Source organism: Bos indicus x Bos taurus, chromosome 29, assembly GCF_003369695.1.
Source record: "Bos indicus x Bos taurus breed Angus x Brahman F1 hybrid chromosome 29, Bos_hybrid_MaternalHap_v2.0, whole genome shotgun sequence".
In the NCBI taxonomy this organism is placed as follows: domain Eukaryota; kingdom Metazoa; phylum Chordata; class Mammalia; order Artiodactyla; family Bovidae; genus Bos; species Bos indicus x Bos taurus.
This window is the reverse complement of record NC_040104.1, coordinates 37,824,198-37,848,269: the sequence shown is the minus strand read 5'-3', so window position 1 is coordinate 37,848,269 and position 24,072 is coordinate 37,824,198.

Sequence of the window (24,072 nt, the reverse complement as noted above, 5' to 3'; positions counted from 1 at the left end):
CCACTGTCACCACCTGGCACCAAGCAGCAGTTGACTTCATTCCATGGCAAGAATAAAGTGGCAAGAGGTAGGTGAGCTACCAGATCCTTGGTCGAATGAAGGACCAAGTCACAGTGAAATCAGGAGATAACTCGATCCAGGTCAGAATGCAGGTGATTGTTGTCCACCCTGCATGCTCTGGACACCATGAGTGAAGTAGAAGAAGTAACCGCAGAAACCACCTATTATATGTGGGGAATTAAGATTTCATCTCTATCATGTCACCAGCATTGCTTTTGCCAAACTCATTTATAACCTTTTGGGTGGAAGAAGTCAGTGATTTACTCTGAGACCTTGTGTTACTGTCTTATTTTCATACCTAGATGCATTTGGTCCTTCCCTCCTTCTTGAAACATTTTGTTCACTGTTCTTCTCGGGCACACTTTCAGGGTCCTCCTTCTATCTCAGTGGTCTTTCCTCCTCTGTCTCCTATATTGTTTTAGAATGGTTTTTATTGGATTTTTTTATATTGCAATGGCATAGTTCTCCATCTGCATGTTTATTTTATTCTCTAACCAAATGTATTCTCTAGGCAGTTTCAACCATCCCATGCTTTTAAATATTGTGTATTCACTGACGGGCATCCCAGCATATCTTTATCCTTGACCTTTACTTAGATTCTACTTTCATATCCAGCTGCTTGTTCAACATGCCACCTAGATGGAGTTTACCTTCAAACCTGCTTTTCACCTTGTGTCCTTTTATCAGTAAATTGTAACTTTAATCTCAGTGCTCAGAGTGGAAAAAAAAAATGTAAGGTCATTCTGGCATCCTCTTTTTCTCTGATGTTCTATATCTGTTACAGGCTGAATCATGCCCTGGCAAAATTCATCTTTTGAAGCACTAATCCATTGGTACCTTGAAATGTGACTATATTTGGGGATAGAGTCTTCTTTAAAGAGGTAATTAGGGTAAAAAGAGGCCATGTGGATAGGTTCTAATTCAACATTATTGGGATCCCTACAAGAATGGGAGATTAGGGCACAGTCACTCACAGAGGAAAGGCTACACGAAGACACAGAGATGATTGTCATCTACAAGTCAGGAAGAGAAGATCTCAGAAGAAATGAATCCTGCTGACACCTTAATCTTGGACTTTCAGCCTCCAGAACTATGAGAAATAAATGCCTGTTATTTAAACCACCTGATGTGTGGTATTTTGTTGTGGAAGCCTTGGAAAACTAATATGATATCTAATCCATCAGCAAATTCTCTTGATTTTAATTGAAAACATATAACCCAAATCTGATCATTTTCTACCACCTCCTATGTTCCTCTCATTCCAATGTCACTACAACTTTTTTTTTGGATGACTTGAATACCATCTTAACTAAAACCCTGCTTTCCTTCCAAGTTATTTCTGTCCAGCAGCCAGAGTGGCTCATCAAAAACTTCTCATGGCTTCCCAGAATAAAATAAAAAAATTCTTACCCTGAATTAGCAAGGAGATCAAACAGTTAATCCTAAAGGAAGTCAACCCTGAATATTCATTGGAGGGACTGATGCTGAAGCTAAAGCTCCAATACTTTGGCCACCTGAGAGGAAGAACTGACTCATTGGAAAAGACCCTGATGCTGGGAAAGATTGAAGGCAGGAGGAAAAGGGGATGACAGAGGATGAGATGGTTGGATGGCATCACTGACTCAATGGATGTGAGTTTGAGCAAACTGTGGGAGATGATGAAGGACCGGGCGGCCTGGTATGGTGCAGTTCATGGGGTTGCAGTCAGTCAGACATGACTGAGTGACTGAACAACAGCAACGTGATTTGTCCCCACTTCTTCCCATTCTGACTCAGGTATCTTTCATCTCTCTCTTTGTGGCTGACTCCTTCTTCCTCGTACTCAAGTACTCACTTTATCTTTCATACATCTGCCTGGAGATACACAGAAATTTCCTCTCTTACTTTCTGCAAGTCTTTGCCCAAATATCATCTCATCAAGGGAAGTTCCTGATTAAACCACAATAACGTGGCATTTCCATTCCATTCATTCTCAATCTCTTCATATTTTCTTTTTCTTTGTTGCACCTATCAAATTAAATATGTATTATTAACTTTAGTCTGACTCTCTAAAATGTATACTCCAATATTGGCAATATTTTTATTTTTTTAACTGCTTCATTGTTGACCCTTATCATAGAACATGGCACTTATCAGTACTTGAAAAATATTTGCTAATAACTGAATTAATGTCTACTGCTGAGCTTACTACAAGATTGACTCAGGAAAGGAAAGGAATAATGGTATATTGAATGCATTGGTACCAGTACTTGGGACAAATTGCAAAAAAAAAAAAAAAAAAAAAGGAATGCTGTTGAATTGTAAACATGGTTTTGATAGGCTAAACAAGTCTTCAAAATTGAACAATTCAAAGTGGTTATCCAAATAACTATTTGCTTGTTCCTACAGAGTATCTGCAGAAGGCTACTGATACATTAATGCAATACTTATGGTTAATTTGCCAAAGATAGTAATTTTGGAGAGATTGTTCTAGTTTCTGCACCCACGTGTTTCTTTTTCCTTTTTGTTTATTCTGCTTACTTATTTTCTCTTCCTTCTATCTCAGTACAGTGAAATTTGAACTATGAGACCCTAGAAAAGAGACTAAGTATCATTATATGGGGAAAAAATTCCATGTCAAATTTATAAAATATTTTGTAGAAGTCGGAGCTTCCCAGGGCTATCTAGCCTTAGAAGGTGGTATAGTCTGTGTTAGTGTTAATGTTATGGTTGGAGGAATATTGGTGGGAGTGTTGCAGAGATGGACAAAAGGACTGGATTTTTATTTCAGATGGCCTCAGGTTAACTGATTTTTTACCAGCCTTTTTAGGGGAAAGGGTACAGAAACGATACCAAAAACAATATATCCATTAACACTGATGGAAGACAGTGTAGTCATATGGCCATTTATTTATAATCATTCTTTTTCTCTGTTAGAAAATCACAAACCAATTTAGTGACTAAATTTAATAAGTGAGCAGTAATGATGGCAAGACATCAATGCTATCAATGATTATAAGGTTTTGTGGAGTTTGATGCATAAAGCAGAGTACCCAAGCCAGTACTCTGAGACAATCTAGAGGGATAGAGTGGGGAGGGAAGTGGGGGAGTTCAGGTTGGAGGGGGACACATGTTTTACCTATGGCTGATTCTTGATGTATGGCAAAAACCATCACAATATTGTAATTATCCTGCAATTAAATAAATTTATTAAAAAGTTGAAAAAATTATGTATACATGATAAATATCTAGTCTTGAAAATCAGTATATTTAATTTAAATGACTCATAAATAGCTAGAATTAGCCTTTGGGTGCCCTGGATCTTTCTCCCAGGGAGTAAAGGGTTTATTTTCTTTTTTCTTTCTTTCCTTTTTTTTTTTTTTGATAAGAGCAAGATATCTAAAATCAGACATGTTCATGTTCAAGTCATGGCTCTAACACTTACCAACCATAGGAGAATTTTCATTAATTTCCATGAAACTGAGATTCATTATTTATGAATAGAGTCTAACAATAGTATACATTCCAACTTATTCTATAGAGTCATATTGAGAATTATTTGTAGCAAAATATGTAAAGCATTTAGCATAAAGGCTAACTCATAGCAAGTGCTCAGTATAATTTAGAATAAGCAGTGCATACAGTGATAATAACTAAAGAAATATAATTATTGTGTTTGCACTAATTGTCCTCAGGGGAACAGATATGAAAGGTGTGAGTCTATTATTAATAGTTTATGTTGCAGGTGGGTCAGCCACCCTATGAAAGTGCATCAGCCTTGGCAGTCTCTCTGTCCCTATCTCAGACTCCACTTTCATTTGCTGCGTAAATTACAGGATAACACAAGGTAAGATCAACCCTGGTTTAATAAACTGGGAAATCTGCACAGCCTGCTGGGGTGGCTGTGTCCTCATTATTGGAGAAGAAAATGTATTCAGCATTGTCCAGGCCCTTTTGTGCTTGCATTTCCATATTGATTAAACCTCACCATTCCTCACTTCTTCAAATTGCTCTCTTGCACCTCATCTCCTTGTTGCCTTGCCATCTGTTTAATGTGTTTCTTGCTGGCCTGATGATCTAATCTTCACTTTTCTTTGCGTGTTTTCCATGATCAGTCAAGTAAAAATAAAAATGATAAGTGAGAATCTCTCTTTCTGATTCTTTGCATAATGTTATCTAATTCACTGTATCCCTATCAAATGGGTGTTACAGATGTTTCTACCTGACAAATAAAGAAACTGCCCCCTGACCTTAAAACTGCCAAGGGGAAGAACTGGGATTTGAAATCTAGGTCCACTGCTTTTACCTCGAGTCTACTTTTTCCATTGTTACAGGTAATACTATGTGTTAAATGACATGGAAAAAGTTGAACTCAGTAAAGCAAGGTCCCTGCCTACAGAGAGCTTACAGTCTAGATCAGATTTTTTTTTTTTTTTGAAGCATTTGTATTGCCTATAGGTAATAGAAATGAAGGCAGCTGTTCATGGACAAGTCACAGCAGATGGTGGGAAATAAGAGTTCATTTCTCTGAAATGCATCAGAGAATGCGTTTTTTTCTTTTAAAAAGGACTGTTGCTACTTTGTATCCTTCAGGGAAGCTTGTCCTTCACTGCTGCCTTCAGAATTGTTAAGAGAAACAGAAAATCTAAATTTTTGTGTGTTGTATCTTACTTCTAGGTGTTAGAAACTAAAAGGACAATAATAAACCCCCCAAAGTTTTATATATATATACACACACACACACACACACACACACACACACACACACACACACACACAGAATGAGTAGAGATTGTTTTTATTCCCCAAAGATGTCTGCCAAACTGATTCCTTTTCTTATTCTGCAGCACTGACCTCTGGAATGTTATCGGATCAGTCTTGATTTAGCTTGATATTTGAGATCTTGGCTCTTTATTGTATAACCCAAGTTTATGTTGTGAATTGCAAAGCTTTGTGACTGATGGGTGCTGCAGACCAAGATGAGGTTGCCTTGGGTCCATATGCAGATTAGTTTATGTGTAAAGGTGACTGCTATGCTTTCAAGGGTTCTGATGTGATTCTTGCTCATACAGATGTTGTTGTCTGCAACTGAGAGGTTTTGGGATCTGTATATGATTTTGTGTGTTGGAGACTCTGGCTAATTTTCTGCTATGCTGATTTTATTTTATACAATTTAAATAAGTAAATCATGTTTGATTTAACCTTCATTTTTCTATATTAGGTATTTCTGCCAATTTTTATTCATTTTGGCATTTGTCAATAGAGTGTTTTTTTCTGGGTTCAAGAAAATATAAAATGGACTTGCTCCAGTCTGTAGACTGAGGACTGTAGACCTCTGGTGTAGGTCCTAAACTAACATGTGCTTTTTAGACACAAGAACTGATGGTCCAGAGTTGCAACAAAAAACAGAAGCGAGACAAGTGATTTCAGAAGTTCTTTGGGAAGATTTCGAATGTGAGCCTGTTGGGAGCAACACGGACCTGGTCACAAAGTGTGCAAGAATCATGATGGGTAGACCTTGGAAGGGCATTCCAATTATGGAGGAAACAGAAAGATTTAAAGGTAGAAAATAATTAACAAAGTGTGTTGTAGGAATCCAAAATGAAAGCAGTCTAAATACATGAAACTTCCTAGAAAGGATTATTGAATGATAAGTGTCAAGAGCTTTAGATTATATTCAGTAATGGTGGAAAGGACTTTGATTTTCTTAAAAATTTTTGATTTTATTAATATTTCTATTTCTTTGATGTGCATACAAGTTAGTTTAAGGCACTTGGAATATTATAATGAATTATAAACCCCCTTCCTTTCCTCAGGGTGTGTACAGTTTAATGAATGAGATAGCCATGGGTTACATATAAGCATGACCTAAACACGGTATTAAATTGTGTTGGAGCATATAACAATAGGAGGGCCTAGGAGCATCTGTAAAAGCGGAAATGAAGTCTTGGATGTTTGAGATAAGATTTGAAAGATGAATGAGGTTAACCTGGAGAAGGGGAAGATAAAACTGTGTATCAAGGCCCTGAGGAGAAAGAAGTATGGCTCTTGAGGATGAGAAGGAAGACCAGTGTCACTAACACACAGAGACGGGAAGACTGGCACAAAACGGGGCTTGGCCAAGATAGGAAGGCTCTAAATGATCCTGGTCTTTATTCTAAGATTCACGGAAAGCCACGAAATGGTTTAAAGTGGGGAGATGACGTAGTTCCATCTGGATTTCTAAGAGGTAACTAACCGGAGGAGCTAGGAATCCTTGAACCCTTTGGCCTAACCAATCTTTTTCCTCCTAAGGAAGCATGGAAATCATCAGCACAAAGAAGACCAAGGATATAAAGTGAAATTTAGTTAATATTTGGAGTATGTTAGGCATCTGCGTTGTGGCACGTCAGCATCCTCTCAGCCACACCTCTTACCCTGGTATCTTGAGGTTTTATTGACCAGACTTTTGCAGGTGAAATGGATCAATACCTTGGCTCAGGCCTGAATCTGTGTCTTTCAGTTGCTTCTCTGACAGCCTAGAGTCTCTTTTGCATCCAATTTGCACATGCAAATTGGAAGTGTGGGGAGCTACTGCCATTGGGGCTACCCTTGACCATGGTGGGTACAGGCAGTAGATAAATGCTTCCCATTAGTCTATTGAGGTAGACAATTCAGACAGTTCTGCAACAGTTTTCCAGGAAAGGATTCTTTTTTGTTTGTTTATATATTTGTTTTGCTTCAGGTTTATTGAGGTATGATTGACAAAAATTCTATATATTTAGGTTGTAAAATGTAATATTTTTTATTAGAATATAGTTGCTTTATACTACTGTGTCAATTTCTGCTATACAATGTAATTTTTAAAGGTGCACAGTATGATGATTTAATGTGCATATACATTGTAATGCAGTGTGTCACAATGATTACTACAATCAAGTTAATTAATATATCCATCACCTCACATAGTAACTTTGTGTGTGTGTGTATGTATGATTAGAACACTTAAGATCTGTCTTAGCAAATTTCAAGTATACAATATTTTTAATAGTAATCACCAATCTCTACATTAGCTCTCCAGAACTTATTCATCTTATAACAGAGAACTTATACTCTTTGAGTATAAGTTCCCTTCTCTATTTTCCCTATCCCCAGCCTGTGGCAACTACCATTCTACTCTCTGGTTCTATGAGTTGGACATCCTTTAGATTTCACGTATAAATTAGATCATATAATATTTGTTTTTGTGATTGGCTTATTTCACTTGGCAAAATGTCCTCCAGGTTCATTCATGTTGTCACAATGGCAGGATATCCTTATTTCTTAAGGATGAATAATATTCACTTATATAGCTACATCAATCCATATACTACATTTTCTTTATCCATTCACCTATCTGTGGACAGTTAGGTTGTTTCTCTGTAGCTTAACTCCTCTTTGTTTTTTTTTTTTGTTTTCTTTTTGAGATGGCCTTTCTTTCCTAATGACACTAGTCAGCCAAATGTGGTCACTGACATGGATTTCTTATTGCTCCAGTATCAACTTTTCCATTTAGACTGTATTGTTTGACCAAGATGAAAGTAACTTAAAAATCAGTAACAATTTAAGTAAAAATCCCCAAACAGGTAGAGGTTCAAAAACACATTACTATATTAATCCAAAGTCAAAGAAGAAATCCTAAGTAAAATTAGAAGATACTTAGAACTGAACACGAATAGTACTTGTGGATACAATCAAAATATTATTGTGAGGAAAATTTTTATCCACAAATGTTTATATTAACCTAGGAAAAAAAACTGAAAATTTTAATCAAGCATTCAGTTGAAGACATTTATAAAAGCTTAACAGTTCAATCCCCCAAAAGTAAAGTAATAAAAACAAAAATAGAAGTTAATGTAATGAAAAGACAAATTTAAAAAAGTTAAGCAAAGCCAAAGATTGGTTCTTTGAAAAGGTTTACAAAAGGTTACACAAACCTATGGTAAAGTTGGTTACGAAAAATGTACCACTCTCGGGTCATAGAATATACATTCCTGCAGATTGAGTAAATATTACCAAGAGTTTCTAATTTATATCCTTCTCAGTAGTGTGAAAGCATTTGTCAACAGCCTCACCTTCTTCATCTTATTGACAAAATCAACACGATTTATTAGAATTAACAACATAGGTTTTGGAGGCAGGTAGACCTGAGTTCAGACACTGGCTCTGGCATTTATGAGCTCTGTGATTTACTTGAGTCTTTTTAGTTTTCCTAAGCTTCCTCAGCGATCAATGCAAAGAAATAGAGGAAAACAACAGAATGGGAAAGACTAGAGATCTCTTCAGGAAAATTAGAGATACCAAGGGAACATTTCATGCAAAGATGGGCATACACACTGAGGAAACCAGAAGGGAAAGAGACACATGTACCCCAATGTTCATCACAGCACTGGTTATAATAGCCAGGACATGGAAGCAACCTAGATGTCCATCAGCAGATGAATGGATAAGAAAGCTATGGTACATATACACAATGGAGTATTACTCAGCCATTAAAAAGAAAACATTTGAATCAGTTCTAATGAGGTGGATGAAACTGGAGCCTATTATACAAAGTGAAGTAAGCCAGAAGGAAAAACACCAATACAGTATAATAACACATATATATGGAATTTAGAAAGATGGTAACAATAACCCTGTGTACGAGACAGCAAAAGAGACACTGATGTATAGAACAGTCCTATGGACTCTATGGGAGAGGGAGAGGATGGGAAGATTTGGGAGAATGGCATTGAAACATTAAAATATCATGTATGAAACTAGATGCCAGTCCAGGTTCAATGCACGATACTGGATGCTGGGGGCTAGTGCACTGGGATGACCCAGAAGGATGGTATGGGGAGGGAGGAGAGAGGAGGGTTCAGGATGGGGAACACATGTATACCTGTGGCGGATTCATTTTGATATTTGGCAAAACTAATACAATTTGTAAAGTTTAAAAATAAAATTAAAAAAAAAAAAAAGATGGGCACAATAAAGGACAGAAATGGTATGGACCTAACAGAAGGGGAAGATATTAAGAAGAGGTGGCAAGAATACACAGAAGAACTGTACAAAAAAGATCTTCATGACCCAGATAATCACGATGGTGTGATCACTGACCTAGAGCCAGACATCCTGGAATGTGAAGTCAAGTGGGCCGTAGAAAGCATCACTACAAACAAAGCTAGTGGAGGTGATGGAATTCCAGTTGAGCTATTCCAAATCCTGAAAGATGATGCTGTGAAAGTACTCCACTCAATATGCCAGCAAATTTGGAAAACTCAGCGTGGCCACAGGACTGGAAAAGGTCAGTTTTCATTCCAATCCCAAAGAAAGGCAATGCCAAAGAATGCTCAAACTACCGCACAATTGCACTCATCTCACATGCTAGTAAAGTAATGCTCAAAATTCTCCAAGCCAGGCTTCAGCAATATGTGAACCGTGAACTTCCTGAGGTTCAAGCTGGTTTTAGAAAAGGCAGAGGAACCAGAGATCAAATTGCCAACATCCGCTGGATCATGGAAAAAGCAAGAGAGTTCCAGAAAATCATCTATTTCTGCTTTATTGACTATGCCAAAGCCTTTGACTGTGTGGATCACAATAAACTGTGGAAAATTCTGAAAGAGACGGGAATCCCAGACCACCTGATCTGCCTTTTGAGAAATCTGTATGCAGGTATAGAAGCAACAGTTAGAACTGGACATGGAACAACAGACTGGTTCCAAATAGAAAAAGAAGTTTGTCAAAGCTGTATTTTGTCACCCTGCTTATTTAACTTATATGCAGAGTACATCATGAGAAACGCTGGGCTGGAAGAACCACAAGCTGGAGTCAAGATTGCTGGGAGAAATATCAATAACCTCAGATATGCAGATGACACCACCCTTATGGCAGAATGTGAAGAGGAACTAAAAAGCCTCTTGATGAAAGTGAAAGAGGAGAGTGAAAAGGTTGGCTTAAAGCTCAACATTCAGAAAATGAAGATCATGGCATCTGGTCCCATCACTTCATGGGAAGTAGATGGGGAAACAGTGGAAACAGTGTCAGACTTTATTTTGGGGGGCTCCAAAATCACTGCAGATGGTGACTGCAGCCATGAAATTAAAAGATACTTACTCCTTGGAAGGAAAGTTATGACCAACCTAGATAGCATATTCAAAAGCAGAAACATTACTTTGCCAACAAAGGTTCGTCTAGTCAAGGCTATGGTTTTTCCTGTGGTCATGTATGGATGTGAGAGTTGGACTGTGAAGAAGGCTGAGCGTCGAAGAATTGATGCTTTTGAACTGTGGTGTTGGAGGAGCCTCTTGAGAGTCCCTTGGACTGCAAGGAGATCCAACCAGTTCATTCTGAAGGAGATCAGCTCTGGGATTTCTTTGGAAGGAATGATGCTAAAGCTGAAACTCCAATACTTTGGCCACCTCATGCGAAGAGTTGACTCATTGGTAAAGTCTCTGATGCTGGGAGGGATTGGGGGCAGGAGGAGAAGGGGACAACAGAGGATGAGATGGCTGGGTGGCATCACTGACTCGATGGACATGAGTCTGAGTGAACTCCGGGAGTTGGTGATGGACAGGGAGGCCTGGCGTGCTGGGATTCATGGGGTCGCAGAGTCAGACACAACTGAGCGACTGAACTGACTGACTGACTGAAGCTTCAGATTCCTTACTTGGAAAATGAAATGATATTTGTATAACCTGAAGATTATTAGAAAATTAAAATGAGATATCTGCATAAGGAGATAATATAGTTCTTCTTACATTTTGATTAATGAAGAGGAGCTATTGTTTTATGATGATGATGTTCATGTTTTAGTCCTAAGACTAGATTAACTTTCTTTTCCAGCTCGGTTTTACCTTGTATACCTTTTAAATCCTATCAACATGAAGCTCGATGCCTTACCCAGAAAATGTTCAGTAAATATTTACTAAATGAATGGGTGAATTAATGTTATTTTTAATATATTTTTGGTACCATTTAACTTGCATACCAATATGATAGGCAGATTTACCTTTGGCCTTTATTATTCTGTTAATCCACTTGTCAGGAACTCTTCAGTTAAACTGTATGAAACTGATATTTTTGCACATGAAAAGGTTTAAAATCAGCAACTTCATATGGCTCAACCTAATGCCCTGGAGTATTCGTCTACAGCTGTTCTTTCTTGGTTTATATTAATTTTTGTTTTCTTGCTCTTTGGGGAATATCTGCTTAGAAGTTTTCTTGAACTTTTAGGAACATTACAATTATTTTGGCAGTTTGCTTCGTAAGTGTTCTGCCATAGAGGAAAAAAAAAATTCTAGTACCACGGTCTATTAAGTAGCATACTGTTGAAGTAATTACCAGTGATCTAGGATCAGGTAGAACTGGATTTCAGCTCTGGTCCAGATATTAACTGGGGCTTCCCAGGTGGCTCAGTGGTAAAGAATCCACCAGCCAATGAAGGGGACATAGGATTTGCGAGTTCGATCCCTGGATTGGGAAGATCCCCTTAAGGCGAAAATGACAACCAGCTCCAGTATTTTTGCCTGGGAAATTCCATGGACAGAGGAGCCTGGTGGGCCGCACTCCATGAGGTTGCAAAGAGTCTGACACAACTGAGTGACTGAGCATGTGTGCATACAGATACTAACCAGCTGAACAATGAACTTGGGCATGTTAATTCACCTTTCTGAGCTTCATTCATTTTCCTTATCTCAAAATGAAAGAGCTTGAGCTGGAAAGATTATCCCCTGAATTTTCTTCCACTTATAAATTTCTTTAAATCTAAATGTGAAGCATTTATTACTGTACATATTCTTTACTGAGTCTGTTATTAATCAGACCCTCTGTAAGGTAGTGATCATAAGTATAGGAACATATCAGTAATTTGGTGTGAGGGTAAGTGTTTAACAGAATGGTGTAATTGAGGGGAGAATGAATAAAGCCAGAAATCTATCTTTATAACTCCTTGCTAATACCAGTAAGAAAAGCACGTATGTCTTGATTTTATTTTCCTAGCCTATAAAATTAGAATAACAATAGGAGCTATTTTAATTATATCAGAGAGCTATTACGAGCATCAGAATTGTCAGTGCTTGTATGAGGTCTTAATAGTCTCAAATAGAAGTCCCAGGTTTGCTTATATCATAGGTCAGAAAAAGATAAGGAGACAAAAATTTAGGAAATTACATGGTATTAATGGTTTATTTACCTTTTAAAATACTTTCAATTTTACAACAGTTTTGGATTTATAGAAAACCTGTGAATTTGTACAGAAAATTCCCATAATACTCCACAACCCGTTTTCTCTATTATTAACACCTTTCATTAGAATGGCACATTTGTTACAATTGATGAAACGCTATTGATATGTTGTAACTAATCTATATTTAGATTTCCTTCAGTTCAGTTCAGTCACTCAGTCATGTCTGACTCTTTGCGACCCCATGAATCGCAGCACGCCAGGCCTCCTTGTCCATCACCAACTCCCGGAGTTCACTGAGACTCACGTCCATCGAGTCGGTGATGCCATCCAGCCATCTCATCCTCTGTAATCCCCTTCTCCTCCTGCCCCCAATCCCTCCCAGCATCAGAGTCTTTTCCAATGAGTCAACTCTTCGCATGAGGTGGCCAAAGTACTGGAGTTTCAGCTTTAGCATCATTCCTTCCAAAGAAATCCCAGAGCTGATCTCCTTCAGAATGGACTGGTTGGATCTCCTTGCAGTCCAAGGGACTCTCAAGAGTCTCCTCCAACACCACAGTTCAAAAGCATCAATTCTTCGGCGCTCAGCCTTCTTCACAGTCCAACTCTCACATCCATACATGACCACAGGAAAAACCATAGCCTTGACTAGACGGACCTTTGTTGGCAAAGTAATGTCTCTGTTTTTACCAAATGTCCTTTATATGATCCTGGATCCTATCCAGGATACTATACATTTGTCATCAGCTCTCCCAGTCTCCTCTTGATTGTGACAGTTTCTCAGATTTCCCTTGCTTTTGATGACATTGGAAGTTTTGAGATGTACTTGTATTTTGTAGAATATCCATCAATTGAAATTTGCCAGATGTTTTTCATAATTAGATCTGTGTGTATGTGTGTGTGTATGTGTTAAGTTGCTTCAGTCGTGTCTGTCTGTGTGACCTTATGACCTGCAGCCTGCCAGGCTCCTCTGTCCATGGGATTCTCCAGGCAAGAACACTGGAGTGGCTTGCCATTTCCTTCTCCAGGAGATCTTCCTGACACATGGATCGAACCCAGGTACCTTGCATTGCAGGCAAATTCTTCACCATCTGAGCCACTATGAAAGCCCATAATTAGACCTAGTAGCTCTTATACTTGATTCTTGTGTTCCTTTGACATATCCTCATGCTCGTGGAGGTGACTGTGTGTGTGTGCACATTTTTGAGCATTTATTGACACTACAAGATGCTCCAAGTTCATCTTGTGTATTTTCTCCCCACATTCTAGAATCAACAGGTCCTCAAAGACCTCTGGTTCCTTTTATTGAAGAATGATATTACAGTCCAAGAGCTGACTGCTACACATGTTTCTGTTTTTAGAGTGTTGTTGCTTCTAGCTCTCCTAGCTGACATAGGAAGGAAATATATGTATAGTAACAAACATATATATATATATATATTTAACATTGTATCTAAAGACACAGCTGACACAGGAAGGAAGTATGTATAGTAACAAACTCGTGTGTATAAAACTATACAGATGTATCTATGAATATTTATACAGAGTCATGTGTCTCTACATGAAGCTAAGCATGAGTTCATACCCATGTCTCCAGTTCTAATTTATTACCACATGGATAATTCTAGCCTCTTCTTTTGCTTATCTAAATTTCCATGGCACTAAGGAGCCTGGATGTTACCACCTGCATTCAATTCAGTATTCATCTATAGTGGTATGAGAATTAGTGATCCATATTCTGTGAGAACACATTATCAGCTAGAATATAATTCTTTCTCCATGTCTTGTGGCTTGGTAGTTCATTTCTTCTTGTTACTGAATAAAATTCAATTCTATCGATATACTATAGTTTGTTTACCCATTTACCTATTATAGGACCTCTTGATTGCTTCCATTTTTTGGCTATTATAGATAAAACAGCTATAATGATTTACATGCTGGATTTTGTGTGAACATGGTTTTTCAGTTAGTTAGGTGATGCCTAGGAGAATGGTGGCTGGATCATAGGTAAGACTGTGTTTAACTTTGTTAAAAAACTAGAAAAATGTCGACCCAGAGGGATGGTATGGGGAGGGAGGAGGGAGGAGGGTTCAGGATGGGGAACACATGTATACCTGTGGCGGATTCATTTTGATATTTGGCAAAACTAATACAATTATGTAAAGTTTAAAAAAAAAAAAAAAGAAATCACATAATTAACATATTAAAAAAAAAAAAAACCTAGAAAAATGTCTTCCAAAGTGGCTGAACAATTTTGCATTCTCACTAACAATGACCGAGAGCTCTGACTTCTCTACATACTTACTAGCAATTCTATTGTCAGTTTGTAAAAATTTTTAGGCATTTTAATAATTGTGTAGTGATATAAAATTGTTATTTTAATTTGCACTTACCCAGTGATAACAGATGGAGAAGGCAATGGCACACCACTCCAGTACTCTTGCCTGGAAAATCCCATGGGCGGAGTTGCCTGGTAGGCTGCAGTCCATAGGGTCCCTAAGAGTCGGACACGACTGAGCGACTTCACTTTCACTTTTCACTTTCATGCATTGGAGAAGGAAATGGCAACCCACCCCAGTGTTCTTGCCTGGAGAATCCCAGGGACAAGGGAGCCTGCTGGGCTGCCATCCATGGGGTCACACAGAGTCGGACACGACTGAAGTGGCTTAGTAGTAGTGGTAGTAATGATAACTGATGTGGAGCATTTTTTTAATGTGCTTATTTTTCATAGATCTATTTTCTTCGTTGAGGTAATTTTCAGGTCACTTGTCCATTTTAAATGGGTTGTTTCCTCACTTATTGCTGGGTTTTAAAAGTTCTTTTTATATTTTGGAAGCCAGTTCTTTATCAGATATGCATTTTGCCAATATTTTCTTCTTATCTATGATTTATCTTTTGATTTTAAGTGTATATTTTTCAGAGAATTCTTAAATTTTAACAAATTGTAACTTAGTAATTTTTAATGGATTGTGATTTTAATGTTAATATCTGAAGACTCATTGCCAAAGCTGTTTATCTAGACTTTCTCCTATGTTTTCATCTATAAATTTTACAGTTTTGAATTGTATGTACAGACTTGTGATTCATTTTAAGTTAGTTACTGTGAAAAGTGAAATGTTTTTGTCAAGGTGTGTATAATTTTGTTGTTGTGAGATTTTGTTTGTTTATTTGTTGGACTTCCAATTGCTTCAGAACAAGTTTTTGAAGCCTACCTATATTGAATTACCTTTGATCCTATGTCAAGAATCAGATAATTATAGTTGTGTGGGGTCTACTTCTAGGGCTTCTCTGGTGGCTTGGATGGTAAAGAATCCATCTGCCAATGCAGGAGGCATGGGTTCCATCCATGGATCTGGAAGATCCCCTGGAGAAGGGAATGGTTACCCACTGCAGTATTCCTGGCTGGAGAATCCCATGGGCATCTGCTTCTGGTGTCTCTATTCTGCACTACTGATCTATGTCTATTCTGCACCATCGTCTATTGTTTGGCCAATATCACACTGTCTGATTACTGTAATTTTATAATGGTCTTAAGATCAGGGAGTATGAGTCCTCCAAATTTTTTGTTCTTCAGCAATGTTTTGGCAATTCTATATATCTTGCTTTTATATAGTAACTTTAGAATTAGTTCGTAGATATCTATAAAAATAGCTTTCTGGGAGTCTGACTGAGATTTCATTGCCTCTACAGATCATTTTGGGAAGATTTGAAATATAACAATATTGAGTTCCAATCCATGAACATGGTCTATTTCTGCATTTTTATAGATCTTTGATTTCTTTCATTAGTGTTTTTTAGTTTTCACACTTAGATGATATATATTTTATTAGATTTATAGCTAAGTATTTTTCATTTTTGAAGTAGTATTCTTTTTAAAATTTATTTATTTATTTTTTAAATTTTATTTTATTTTTAAACTTTACATAATTGTATTAGTTTTGCCAAATTCTTTTTAAACTGTTATATAGATGGGCAAATGACTTACATATATTTCCCTTGTATCCTGCAAACTTGCTATGCTTGCTTAATTCCAAGAATTTTTTTTGTCAATTCTTTGGGATTTTTTATATAGGTAATGGTGTCACCTGTGAGCAAAGACAGTTTCATTTCTTCCTTCTCAATTGTGTACATACTTAGTTCCCTTTTTGTCTTCTTATTTTATTGTACTAGTTAGGACTTCCAATACACTGTCAAATAAGAATGGTGAGAGAGTACCTTGTCCTTTTGCCCTTCATAGTGGGAAAAGATCCTTTTGCTCACTGCTAAATATAATTTTAGGTGTAGAGTTGTTGTAGATACTCTTTATCAAGCAAAGAAGTTTCCTTTTTTTTTTTTTTGGTTTAACAACTTTTAGAAAAAAATCCCTCTTATTAAAGCATATAATTCCTTTTTTATTTTATTGTAATTGATTTGCTAATATTTTGAAGAGGGTTTTCACATCTATGTTCATGAGAGATATTAGTCTGTAGTTTTCTGATATTTTTCAGTGTCTTTCCTTGGTTTAGCATTAGAGTAATGCTGACTTCAAAGAATGAGTTTGAAAATATTCCCTCCTCTTCTATTTTCTGAAAGATATTGTGGGGAATTGCTATCATCTTTTTCCTTAAATGTGTGGCAGAATTCATCAGTGAACTATCTGTGATGGTGATTGGCATTTTCTTTTTTGGAGACTATAACTCATTCAATTTTATTTAAGAATTGTAAACTATTCAGATTATTTCTGCATGAATGATTTTCAGTAATTTGTGTCTTTTAAATAATTTGTCCAGCCTTCCAAGTTATCAAATCTATGTTGATAGGTTTGTTCATTGAATTCCTTCTTTCAGAATCCTTTAAATGTCAATAGAATTAGTAGTAATATCCCTCTTTTATTTCACATATTGATGATTTGTCTTTTCTCTCCCTCTCTCTCTGGTTAGCATGGCTAGAGGTTTATTAATTTGCATCTTTTACAAGTACTAACTTTGCTTCTATTCCCTCCCCCCAACCCTTTTCAGTTTCATTTAGCTATTTATTTATTTATTTGCTTATTTAGGCTTAAGTTTTTACTCTATATTTTCAGGTCGAAGTTCAGATAACTGATTTTAGATCTTTCTTATTTGCTAATACATATACATAAAGCTATGAATTGCTCTCTAAGCACAAATGTTCATGTTATCTTTTCATTTTAGTTTACTTAAATGTTAATAATTTCACTTCATACTTCTTTCACCGACAGTTTATAAAAAAATGTGCTGTTTTATTTCTGTGTATTTCAGATTTGCTAGCTAATTTATGTTATTGATTTCTATTTTAGTTCCATTATTATAAAAAAAATAATTTATATAATTTTATTTCCTTAAGTTTTTCAAGGTGTGTTTCATGGTCCAGAGTGTAGTCTATCGATATGAATGTTCAATGTGAGCTTGAGAACAATGTGTATTTTGTTCTAGTTGTATGAGTATTTCATGAATATAAATTAGATCAAATTGATTGATGTTTCTGTTCAAGCCAGCTGTAGTATTACTTCTTTTCTGCCTGCTTGATATATCGTTACTGAGTGAAGGGTGTTGAAGTATCCAACTGTAATAGTGATTTGTCTATTTTTCCTTTTGGTTCTATAGCATTTTTGATGCTCTATTGTTAGGTACTTACATGGTTAGCACTTCAATGTCTTTGGGGTGATTACTCTTTCTATCATTACATAATGTATTTATCCCTAATATTTTACTTCATTTTCAAACCTATTTTTTCTGAAATTAATATAGGTATTTCAACTTCCTTTTAATTAGTGTTAGCAGGTCCATGAATCAAGGCAAATTGGAAGTGGTCAAACAAGAGATGGCAAGAGTGAATGTCGACATTCTAGGAATCAGTGAACTGAAATGGACTGGAATGGGTGAATTTAACTCAGATGACCATTATATCTACTACTGCAGGCAGGAATCCCTCAGAAGAAATGGAGTGGCCATCATGGTCAACAAAAGAGTCTGAAATGCAGTACTTGGATGCAATCTCAAAAACGACAGAATGATCTCTGTTCGTTTCCAAGGCAAACCATTCAATCACAGTAATCCAAGTCTATGCCCCAACCAGTAATGCTGAAGAAGCTGAAGTTGAGCGGTTCTATGAAGACCTACAAGACCTTTTAGAACTAACACCCAAAAAAGGTGTCCTTTTCATTATAGGGGACTGGAATGCAAAAGTAGGAAGTCAAGAAACACCTGGAGTAACAGGCAAATTTGGCCTTGGAATATGGAATGAAGCAGGGCAAAGACTAATAGAGTTTTGCCAAGAAAATGCACTGGTCATAACAAACACCCTCTTCCAACAACACAAGAGAAGACTCTGTACATGGATATCACCAGATGGTCAAAACCAAAATCAGATTGATTATATTCTTTGCAGCCAAAGATGGAGAAGCTCTATACAGTCAGCAAAAACAAGACCAGGAGCTGACTATGGCTCAGACCATGAACTCCTTATTGCCAAATTCAGACTTAAATTGAAGAAAGTAGGGAAAACCACTAGACCATTCAGGTATGACCTAAATCAAATTACTTATGATTATACAGTGGAAGCAAGAAATAGATTTAAGGGCCTAGATCTGATAGATAGAGTGCCTGATGAACTATGGAATGAGGTTCGTGACATTGTACAAGAGACAGGGATCAAGACCATTCCCATAGAAAAGAAATGCAAAAAAGCAAAATGGTTGTCTGGGGAGGCCTTACAAATAGCTGTGGAAAGAATAGAAGTGAAAAGCAAAGGAGAAAAGGAAAGATATAAACATCTGAATGCAGAGTTCCAAAGAATAGCAAGAAGAGATAAGAAAGCCTTCTTCAGTGATCAATGCAAAGAAATAGAGGAAAACACAGAATGGGAAAGACTAGGGATTTCTTCAAGAAAATCAGGGATACCAAAGGAACATTTCATGCAAAGATGAACTCGATAAAGGACAGAAATGGTATGGACCTAACAGAAGCAGAAGATATTAAGAAGAGATGGCAAGAATACACAGAAGAACTGTACAAAAAATATCTCCACAACCCAGATAATCACGATGGTGTGATCACTGACCTAGAGCCAGACATCCTGGAATGTGAAGTCAAGTGGGCTGTAGAAAGCATCACTACGAACAAAGCTAGTGGAAGTGATGGAATACCAGTTGAGCTATTCCAAATCCTGAAAGATGATGCTGTGAAAGTACTCCACTCAATATGCCAGCAAATTTGGAAAACTCAGCAGTGGCCACAGGACTGGAAAAAGTCAGTTTTCATTCCAATCCCAAAGAAAGGCAATGCCAAAGAATGCTCAAACTACTGCACAATTGCACTCATCTCACATGCTAGTTAAGTAATGCTCAAAATTCTCCAAGCCAGGCTTCAGCAATATGTGAACCATGAACTTCCTGATGTTCAAGCTGGTTTTAGAAAAGGCAGAGGAACCAGAGATCAAATTGCCAACATCCGCTGGATCATGGAAAAAGCAAGAGAGTTCCAGAAAAATATCTATTTCTGCTTTATTGACTATGCCAAAGCCTTTGACTGTGTGGATCACAATAAACTGTGGAAAATTCTGAAAGAGATGGGAATACCAGACCACCTGACCTGACTTTTGAGAAATTTGTATGCAGGTCAGGAAGCAACACTTAGAACTGGACATGGAACAACAGACTGTTTCCAAATAGGAAAAGGAGTTCGTCAAGGCTGTATATTGTCACCCTGTTTATTTAACTTATATGCAGAGTACATCATGAGAAATGCTGGACTGGAAGAAACACAAACTGGAATCAAGATTGCCGGGAGAAATATCAATAACCTCAGATATGCAGATGACACCACCCTTATGGCAGAAAGTAAAGAGGAACTCAAAAGCCTCTTGATGAAAGTGAAAGTGGAGAGTTAAAAAGTTGGCTTAAAACTCAACATTCAGAAAACGAAGATCATGGCATCTCGTCCCACCACTTCATGGGAAACAGATGGGGAAACGGTGTCAGACTTTATTTTTCTGGGCTCCAAAATCACTGCAGATGGTGACTGCAGCCATGAAATTAAAAGATACTTACTCCTTGGAAGGAAAGTTATGACCAACCTAGATAGCATATTCAAAAGCAGAGACATTACTTTGCCAACAAAGGTCCGTCTAGTCAAGGCTATGGTTTTTCCTGTGGTCATGTATGGATGTGAGAGTTGGACTGTGCAGAAGGCTGAGCGCCGAAGAAATGATGCTTTTGAACTGTGGTGTTGGAGAAGACTCCTGAGAGTCCCTTGGACTGCAAGGAGATCCAACCAGTCCATTCTGAGGAGATCAGCTCTGGGATTTCTTTCGAAGGAATGATGCTAAAGCTGAATCTCCAGTACTTTGGCCACCTCATGCGAAGAGTTGACTCATTGGAAAAGACTCTGATGCTGGGAGGGATTGGGGGCAGGAGGAGAAGGGGACAAGAGAGGATGAGATGGCTGGATGGCATCACCGACTCGATGGACGTGAGTCTCAGTGAACTCTGGGAGTTGGTGATGGACAGGGAGGCCTGGCGTGCTGTGATTCATGGGGTCGCAATGAGTTGGACACGACTGAGCGACTGATCTGATCTGATCTGATAGTATGTCTCCTTACTTTATCTGAATCTTACCATTTAAAGTACCTAGAATCCAGGTAGGTCTTGCTTTATTTTTTCCACTCTGATAATCTCTGTCTTTTATTTGGTTAATTTAGACCATTCATATTTAATTAGATTACTGATGTAGTTAATATCTACCATCTATGTGGTTGCTTTATTTTTATTATGTTAATTCTTTCTGAAATATTATTTTTGCCATTCTTTTCCTACCTTCTCTGGTTGCAATTGAGCATTTTATATAATTTAATTTTCTCTCTTCTCTTAATACATGAATTATTCTTTTTAAAAGTCTTTTTCTTGGTGTTTGCTATAGAGTTTGCAATATACATTTTTAACTAATATAAGTTTACCTTTAAATAAATCATACCACATCATGTGAATAGTAGTGAAGGTGAAAGTGAAATTGCTCAGTCATGTCCGACTCTTTGCGACCCCATGGACACCAGGATCCTCCGTCCATGGGATTTTCTAGGCAAGAGTACTGGAGTGGGTTGCCATTTCCTTCTCCAGGGAATCTTCCCGAAACAGGGATCGAACCCAGGTCTCCGGCATTGTAGACAGACGCTTTACTGTCTGAGCCACAAGGGAAGTCCTAGTAGTGAAGGTAGTTTGTGCAGTGAATTCTGAATTCCTCCTTCTCACGCTTTATGACACTGCTGTCATTCACTTCACTTATTTGTGTGCTGTAATTACCCAGTAGTTCATTGTTATTGTTTTTAGTTTTAACTGTTACCTTTAAGTTAAGAAAGGGAAAATAAAATATTTTATTTTACATTTATTCCTTGATTCCTTTCCTTCTTTATATGGACCTTAAATTGTGGTCTATTTTATTTTCCTTTTCTCTGAAGTACTCTGTTTAACACTTCTCATGCATCAGGCATTCTGGTGATGGATTTCCTGTTTTTTTTTGTCTGAGAAAGCCATTCTCTTTCAATTTAAAGCTTAATGTTTTGGATATTGAATTCTAGATTGACATTTTTTCTTATACCACCTTCAATGTTTCACTTATCTCTTCTTGCTTAAATGGTTCCTTGTGAAAGTCTACTGTAATTCTTTTTATTGTTCCTCTAGAAGTAATTTTTTTTGCCCTTTCTCTGTTTTCTTTCAGTATTTTCTCATTGTTTTTGGTTTTCTGCAGTTGGAATATGATATGACTAAGTACAGTTTTCATTAGCATTCTTTTGCGCTTAGCTTCCTGAATCTGAGCTTTTTCTGAGCTTCCTGAATCTGTCATAGAATGTCTCAATGCTTTTCAAATTATCAGTAATGTTTTCTACAAAAAAGATTCTCCTTTATCTCTTGCCCTTCTGGTATTCCAATTATATATAAGTTAAACTACTTGAAACTGTCTCATGAGTTTTGAATATCCTTTTTTTCCTCTCTTTAATCCATTCTCTTTGTCTGTCTGAGAGTTTCCATTGACCTATCTTCATGCTCACTGACTCTTTCTTCTGCCTCATCCAGTATACTGATGAGACCATGAAAGGCGTTCTTCACTTCTGTTGCACTGGTTTTGATTTGTTGAATATCCTGTTGGTTCTTTTTTATAGTTCTCATGTCTCTAATTGCATCACCTGTCTAGACTTGCATGTTTTCTCCCTTTTACATTTGACCTTCTAATACATTTGTCATAGTTAATATCCCCTGCCTGATTTTCTCAACAAGTGTGTCCTATTTTTGATTCTAGTTCTGATTGCTTTGGGTCATGTGCTTATGCATGCTTTGTAATTTTTTGTTTGTAACCATATGTTATGTATTGTGTATGTAAACTGAGGTAAATAGGCTCTTAACGTGGGATTTCATGTTAATCTGGCTAGGACATGGGCTGTTTTTAATATTCGTTGTAGCAGGTCCCAGGTGTTTTAAATTCTAGTTGTCTTGCATTTATCAAATTTTTTGTTTTATTTTAAGGTTAGTATTTCTCTGGTGAAATTCCTTATGTATTCAAGTATTTTGGTCCACCTCTTGGTAAATCCGTTAATGTATTTATAATACTGGTTTTTAAGTCCTTTTCTGCTAATTTCAATATATGGTTCATCTGTGATTATGCTTCTGCACAGTATTTTGTATTGATTTTGGGTCACAGTTTCCTTCTTTTTATGTCTCATTATTCTAATTGTATGCCAGACATCATTTAAAAATAAATGATAGAGATGGAAGTATCTAATATTTACTTCCAGAAAAAGGATTTCTGTTTTCTCTCTGAGGCTGCTGGGTTAAAGTGCTAATTTCTTTGATCTGATCTAATCCTGAGCAGAGTCTGGGATGAGTTCCAATTTTAAGAAGCTTCAGTTCACTACTGATTATAAATGTTTTGGAGGCATTTTCAGGATTCCCATATTAGCAGGGCTTGTTATATAAACATCAGGAGGATTGTGGTTCTGTCTGTTGTACAGTTCACCTGTTAGCTCTGTTGACTGCTTGAAGAGCTCTTTGCTCTTTAACTTTGCTCATGGATTTCTAAGCCTTGGGAGATTTCTCTCTCTCTCTCTCCCTTCTTATCTTTCTTAGTGTTTGATATGCCACCGTACATTTTGTCATGGCCCCTTGGGAAATAATTTGCAATCACGTATAGATTTTTTGAATCTGGAACTCCTTAGATTTCATATATGACATGCTGACCCATGCATTGCCATTAAAAGTTTGCTTGTTTCTCCTTATATCAGCAAAGTTCCCTATATACAATGTAAAGAGTTTCCTTGAAAGGGATTATACCTTTCTGGAATTTAGTTCATTTATACTTTTAACATTGTCATCTCCCTAATGGAATAATAAAAACAAACACTGATTTTTTTCTATCTTATTCAGTGTTTCCTTATTATTATGATATGAGAAAAGGTCTCTCAATCTTCTGCATCCTAACCCAAAATGGAAACCACCTTGTTCTGGTTTTATTTTTTTCTCCTTCAATAAGTTGAATATTTGAAAATTCAGTTTGCAGTATTTGAAAATTTGATAGTCATTTGTCTTTTGTCTGGTGATTGGGAATGACTACTCTAAAACATGAAACAAATTAGTATAATATTGTTGTTTATATTTTACATTTAAAATTAAGAGACAACTGATTAACCTATTATTTTGAAAATGTAAGCAAAAGGATTGAGTCAGAAGCACCATTCTGCCTACAAGGTTGAATAACATGCTAGAGACACTGTTTACTATAAATAATGTAAATGAGTTGTACAGAGAATTGGGCATATTCAGGAAATATATTTAATTGTAATTAACTCATTTTTAAATGTTAACA